A 7,500-nucleotide genomic window follows, 5' to 3' on the forward strand; every position below is an offset into this window, starting at 1 on the left:
GTATTAGCTCTAGAATTACAATGGTTATCCGAGTAGCAGATACCATCAAACAAACTATAACTGATTTAATGAGCCATTCGCAGTTTCACAGTCTGAATTAGTTCATACTCACACATGCATGGCTTAATCTTTGAGACAATCATATGACTACTGGCAGGATCAACCAGGTAACTTTCCTTCCCGTCGCCAAAGAACTGCATGAACCACATCCCCAATTGTGCATTGGGTGATGCTGCTCCATACATTAATGGCAGTCTATCGTTCTTGTGCAATGAGGCGCAACCAAAGTATTCAAGAGGACACACACACACATCCATCTTGCCCCACAAAGTGTCCCGCATCCTAGAGCACAAACAGTGCACGTTGTCACAACCTGCCCACTGAAGGCCCACAAGCCAAGCCCAATGGCTTAGTAAGGCCCAGTTTCTAGAGATTTCTACCAAAGTGTGGAACTCTAGATATTATAAGGAAATATTATGGGAGGTTTCTAGAGTTCTCCACTAAGGAGGTGGGAAGCTTCTAGTTTCCACCCCAATCGTTGGATGTAAGACATATGTACATATCTTAGCCATTCATTGTAACTAGGAGTGACTATAAATAGAGGTGCCCTCATTTAGCCAAGGCACCAAGTAAGTGAGTTCTCAAGCCTTGTACTTAAGAGTTCTCTAGTGCAATACAAGTTTATTCTTCTCAAACTCACTCTTGTATTCACTTTTTCTCTTCCCAAATCCCTTAAGGAGGGTGGTTAGGCTGACTTAGTGCTAGTGGGAGTGCTAAGTGCCGGCGCGGTTGCTTAGAAAGGTCTAAGGCCATGACAGTTGTGGTATCAGAGCTTCGGTTGCGAGGGAGCCAAGCTTGTGGGATAAGCATTATGTCTAACCTTTCAGAGGTACACGATGTTGCAACATGTGAGTAGAACCGTGGAAGGGAGGGAAACCCTAACACTGGGAAGCAAAAGAGGAGCAAAGACAAGTCCGTAGATGTTGGTTGTGCTATGGAGTCGCGCTTAGCTCGGGTGGAGCTAGCAATGGGCGAGGTGAAGGGACGCCTCGATGTTGTAGAGCAAAGTGGGGAGGAGCTCGAAGGAGAGCTCAAGGAGTCCCTATTAAGTACTCTTAACACCATGGCATATGACCAAAAGGAGGAGTTTCCATCCTTCAAGGCTCATGTGTGGGAGGACATTTCCATCTTCAAGGATCAAATGCGGGAGGCATTGGCCAAGATAGAAGCTTGTGTTGCTAAGGTACGTGAGGATTGGGCTTTGTGTAAGAGGGCGGTGGCCGGGGGAGCTACTACCTCACGAGAAGTGCCTAGGATAGAGGTGCCAAAGCCTAAGCCATTCCCTGGGAAGAGAGATGCACGGGAAATCGACAACTTTTTATGACACATGGAGAGGTACTTCGAGGCAATGGCACTTAATGATGAGGCATCAAAGGTACGGACTGCTACTCTCTACCTCACTGATGATGCAACTCTATGGTGGCGTAGAAAGCATGCCGATATAGAGAGAAGTGCGTGCACCATAGACACTTGGGATGATTTCAAAACTGAGTTAAAGAAACACTTCTATCCCGAGAATGCCACCTTTTTGGCTAGGAAGAGCCTTAAAAGGCTTAAACACACAGGTTCTATTAGGGACTATGTGAAGGAATTCTCTACCCTAATGCTCGAAGTCCCGAGTATGACCGAGGAGGAACTCCTATTCAACTTCATGGATGGCCTCCAAGGCTGGGCTACGCAAGAACTACAATGCCGAGGTGTGCAGGACCTTGCCTCAGCCATCACAGTGGCAGAGTCATTGGTAGAGTTTAGGACAGATGACAATTCTAAGGCCAAGAAGGGTACTAATGGGAAAGGTGGGGGAGAGAAGGGGCCTAAGACATACCCTCCCAAGGAAGGTAGCAGTAAACCATCTTCAAACAAGGAGGGTAGGCCCAAGCAAGACAAAAGGGACAAGTTTATGCCCAAGGATAAGTGTTTCTTGTGTGATGGTCCCCATTGGGTCAGGGATTGCCCCAAGAGAAAGTCTCTCAATGCCCTACTCGAGCAGAAAGAAGATAATGAGGCGCATATGGGGTCCTTACAACGACTAAGTTTCATCAAGGCTAAGACAGAGATCAAGGCCACAACCTCACAAAAAGGGCTAATGTACGTAGAGGTGCATGTCAAAGGTAAGCCCACTCGTGCCATGATAGACACGGGTGCTACGCACAACTTCGTCTCAATAGAAGAGGTGAAAAGGCTCGGACTTAAAGGGATCAAGGAGGGAGGATGGCTTAAGGCTGTCAACTCCCAAGCCCGTCCCATACATGGTGTTGCTCGAGGGGTCGAGTTAAACATCGGGACATGGAAGGGCACAGTTGACTTGTCGATAGTGCCCATGGATGATTTTCAAGTAGTGCTTGGCATGGATTTCTTACGAAGGGTTAAGGCCATACCCATGCCATTTATCAGCACGGTTTGCATTATGGAGGAAGGAGCTCCATGCATGGTCCCAACTGTACATGGGACCAAGGACGGCCTAAAACTTCTTTCAGCTATATAGCTCGAGAAAGGAGTTAAGAAGGGGGAGACAACATACTTGGCAGCACTCTTAGAGCCTAAGGAAGATGGTCCAATTAAGGTGCTACCCAAGCCAATCGAGAAGGCCCTCAAAGAGTTCAAGGATGTGATGCCAAACGAGTTACCCAAGAGTCTTTCACCTAGGAGGGAGGTGGATCATGCCAGGTGCCAAGCCACTAGCAATGGAACCATATAGAATGTCACCGCCAGAATTGGAGGAGCTAAGGAAGCAACTCAAGGAATTGTTGGATGCGGGATTCATTCGCCCTTCTAAAGCTCCCTACGGTGCCCCGGTCCTTTTCCAATGGAAGCATGATGGATCACTTCAGCTATGCATTGACTATAGGGCGTTAAACAAGGTAACAATCAAGAATAAGTATCCCATTCCTTTGATAGCAGATCTATTTGATAGACTTGGTGGGGCAAGGTACTTCACCAAGTTAGACTTACGATCGGGGTACTACCAAGTCCGCATTGCGGAAGGTGATGAGCCAAAGACAACATGCGTGATGCGATATGGCTCATACGAGTTCTTGGTGATGCCGTTCGGACTGACGAATGCCCCGGCTACATTTTGCACCTTATGAACAAGATCTTCCACCCCTACCTCGATAAGTTCATGGTGGTGTACTTAGATGACATCGTCGTCTATAGCAACACATTGGAGGAGCACGTTCAGCACTTGAAGATCATATTCAAGGAATTAAGGGACAATCAACTCTATGTTAAGAAGGAGAAATGTGCATTTGCACAAGAGGAAGTGATGTTCCTTGGTCACAAGATTAGAGGTGGAACCCTACAAATGGAGGAGAGCAAGGTGCAGGCTATCCAAGAATGGGAGGCACCAACTAAAGTGACTGAGCTAAGGTCTTTCCTTTGCTTAGTTCACTATTATCGACGGTTCATTCAAGGTTACTCAAGAAGGACAGCTCCACTTACAGACTTACTAAAGAAGAACCGACCATGGTTATGGTCAGACGCATACAAAGAGGCCTTTGAGGACTTAAAGAATGTTGTCATGAGAGCCGAAAGTTGAATGAGACAGAGCGGCGCTACACAGTCCATGAGAAGGAGATGACCGCATTGGTGCATTGCCTAAGGACGTGGCGACACTACCTACTTGGGTCACGGTTTGTGGTGAAGATGGAAAATGTTGCCACTAGTTACATTCAAACCTAAAAGAAGTTAAGTCCTAAGCAAGCTAGATGGCAAGACTTCTTGGCAGAGTTTGACTTCGTCTTCGAATACAAGCCGGGTAAGGCCAATGAGGTGGCTGATGCGCTTAGTAGAAAGGAGGAGTTAGCTTCTCTTAGCCAATCGGAGGGGGAACTTCTAGAGTTGATCAAAGAGGGCCTCCAACATGATCCTATGGCTAAGAGCTTACTTTCTCTTACACGGGAGGGCAAGACACGAAGATTTTGGGAGCAAAATGGCTTGCTCTATGCCAAGAAGAGGAGACTCTACGTACCTAAGTGGAGTAACCTACGGAGGAACCTCATTCGTGAATGCCACGACACTAAATGGGCTGGCCACCTAGGACAAAGGTGCACGCGGGCATTACTGGAAGCGGCCTACTATTGGCCTCAGATGCGGGATGACATAGAGGCCTATGTGAGAACTTATCTTGTATGCCAACAAGATAAGGTAGAGCAACAACCACCCAGGGGACTACTGGAGCCACTTCCCATACCAGAAAGACCATGGGAGAGTGTCTCTATGGACTTCATCAGTGCCCTACCCAAGTCCGAAGGTTATGGATCAATAATGGTGGTGGTTGACAGATTTTCCAAATATGGCACATTCGTGGCGGCACCAAGGGATTGTACGGCAGAAGAAGTGGCAAGGCTATTTCTAAAGCACGTCGTCAAACATTGGGGTGTGCCACAATCCATAATAAGTGATTGAGACCCTCGCTTCACGGGGAAGTTCTAGACGGAGCTATTCAAGTTGTTGGGATCGTCACTACACTTCTCAACAAGCTTCCATCCCCAGACCGATGGGCAAACAGAGCTCATTAACAGCTTGTTGGAGCTCTACTTGAGGCACTTCGTGAGTGCTAACCAACATGACTGGGCCAAGTTGCTTGATGTGGCTCAGTTCTCTTACAACCTCCAACGAAGTGAGGCCACGAACCAAAGTCCATTTGAGATTGCCACGGGACAACAACCCTTAATGCCAAACATGGTGATGACCGGCTACATGGGGAAGAGCCCTTCGGCGTTTAAGGTTGCCAAGGAGTGGCAAGTAAGGCTAGATGTGGCTAAGTCATACTTAGACAAGGCCACTAAGAAGATGAAGAAATGGGCTGACAAAGGGAGGCGACCAGAAAATTTCAAGGTCGGGGACTTGGTACTTGTGAAGCTTCTACCCCAACAATTCAAGTCCCTAAGGTAGGTACATAAGGGGCTGGTGCGCCAGTATGAAGGCCCATTCGAAATCACCAAGAAGGTGGGCAAAGTATCCTACGAGGTGAGCCTACCTCCTAAGTTCAAGATCCATCCGGTCTTCTATACAAGCCTATTGAAGCCATACCATGGAGATAAGGAAGACCCAAGTCGTGGAACCTCAACAAGAGCACCAATGGCTATCACCACCTCCTACGACAAGGAGGCAGAATACCTGATCGCTGACCGAATCATCCGGAGGCGAGGCGTACCGCCTAGTAGGGAGTGCTTAATCAAGTGGAAGGGGGTACCAGAGAGCGAGGCAAGTTGGGAACCCGCCGACTCTTTATGGCAGTTCCAAGAATACATACAAAGGTTCCATGAAGAAGAGGCGACGAGGACGTCGCCGACTTAGGTGGGGGAGAGTGTCACAACCTGCCCACTGAAGGCCCACAAGCCAAGCCCAATGGCTTAGTAAGGCCCAGTTTCTAGAGATTTCTACCAAAGTGTGGAACTCTAGATTATTTTCATATAAAAATCATCGTCTTCGGATAAATATTTATTTTTTTATTAATTTTTTAATATTAAAAAACATATTAAATTCAAAAAACTATGAAAAATCCATTTTAATGTATTTTTCTGAAAACTAAATTTCGGATGTCTTCCAAAGGTTGATAGAATGTTCTGAAAAACTATTGGACCATTCCAACATATTTTGATATTTTTTATTATTTTATGATTGAAACATTACGAAAAATACCCAAAAAAATGGAAATGCTGGGTTTAAGTGAAAATGATTGTACTTTGGGTGCCAAATAGCCAATTGCATGGCTTTTCTAACCCAAAGGGATGTTTCGCACAACATGATTTAAAGACCCAAACTATGTTGTGCGGGCATGGCCTTGGCATGTGCAGCAGTCGGTGCCTCGTGTGCAGCCGAAGGCCGCAAAGGAGCCTCTGTTGCATGGACCATGGGGGCCACGAAAGCACCCATGTGTGAGCCACGTGCGTGCGGCTATGTGCACAGCGGACTAGACCTGGGATCGATGGTGCGGCAATGCATGCAACCTTACGCGAGCCATGTGCCGAAATGCCCGTGGCATGTGCGGCCATGCCAGCCACCAATATCGATGCATGGGAGGTCGTGCCAGCGAGCTTGCCCGTGGTAGTGCACTCATGGGCGGTACATGTGGACCACGCTACGCAACCTTGCGCGCGGTGGTGCAGCCGTGCCTGCAACCTCTTGCGTGGCACTTCCGGCAAATCCCGAAACCTAGCGCGCGACGACAAAGCGATAGGCGTGGTACATAGAGCCATACATGCGACCTGGGGGGTAGTTTGAAGCAATGCAGGCAATCTTGCGAGCGGTAGGGCAGCAAGGGGCGTGGCATGTGCGGCCATGCAAGCAACCTTGTGCGAGTTAGTGCAGCCAGAAGTGCGGCATGTGCAGCGTGGAACGTAACCTTGGGCGCGACTGTGCAGCCATCTGTGTGTCATCCGCGTGGCATGTGTTGCCACGCGCGAAACCATGTGCGAGGCTTGTGCAGCCGTGGTCATAGCCATGTGCGTGGAAGTGCGGCATGGGCAGCAGCCTAGCGCGCGCTGCCCGCACCATTGCCATCCGCCATGTGCACCCTGGCCTACCACCTTTCGTGGGGTTGAGCAGCCTTTCCAGCAGCAATGTGCGTTGTTGCCTGCCACCTTACGCGTGGTGTGCACCGTTGCCCCCAGCCATGTGCGCGCGGTAGCCTGCACCCCTGCGCGCGATAGTGGAACCTTACCCCCAACCGTGCCCGAGGTTGCGTGCAACCATGTGTGCGGTATTGCAGCAACGCCCGCATCCATGCGCGCGGCAGCCTGCCTCGACGCCAGCAGACTTAGCGCGCTAGTGCAACCTTGCCCTCGGCGATGCCTACACCTTGTGCATCCGTGCCAGCTGCCTTCCGCGCGGTAGTGCAGCCATGCCTCCCACCATGCATGCACATTGTGCGGCCCTGCGTGCGGTACTGCCGCCTTGTGCACTGCCTTCATATGCACTTAGGGACCCTTACAGGGGCACGCGTTGGCATTGTTATGGGCACGTATATGTGCACACTTGCGGCATTCAAGAGCACAATTAAGCGACACTTGGGCTACACTTGGGTGCACGCTTAGACACACTTATTCAACACTTGCGGGCACGTATAGGCACATTTAAGGTGACACTTGGGGCATTCAACAGCATGCACAGGCACACTTGGTTGCACACTTGGGCAAAAGTTGTGGGCAGCATGGGCACATCTAGGCAACACTTGGGCCATTCATTGTGCACTTGTAGTCAACACTTGGGGTGTTGTGCGGCCATTCACTGTGTACACGTGGGCACACGTAGCCAACACTTGGGGGTATGCGTAGGCACACACTTGGGCCATTCAAGAGCATGTTGTCAATGCTTTACACCTTTCTAAGCAACCGCACCGGCACTTAGCACTTTCACTAGCGCTAAGTCAGCCTAACCACCCTCCTTAAGGGACTAGGGAAGAGAAGATGTGAACACAAGAGTGAGTTTGAGAAG

The 7,500-nt window shown here is 49.3% G+C and overlaps 1 pseudogene; it reads right to left on the reverse strand.

The window, feature by feature from the left end:
* Positions 1–170, reverse strand: part of LOC122090341 — a 1,803-nt pseudogene extending 1,633 nt beyond the window's left edge.
* Positions 171–7,500: the final 7,330 nt, after the last annotated feature.

This window comes from Macadamia integrifolia, chromosome 9 (genome assembly GCF_013358625.1).
Source record: "Macadamia integrifolia cultivar HAES 741 chromosome 9, SCU_Mint_v3, whole genome shotgun sequence".
NCBI lineage: Eukaryota > Viridiplantae > Streptophyta > Magnoliopsida > Proteales > Proteaceae > Macadamia > Macadamia integrifolia.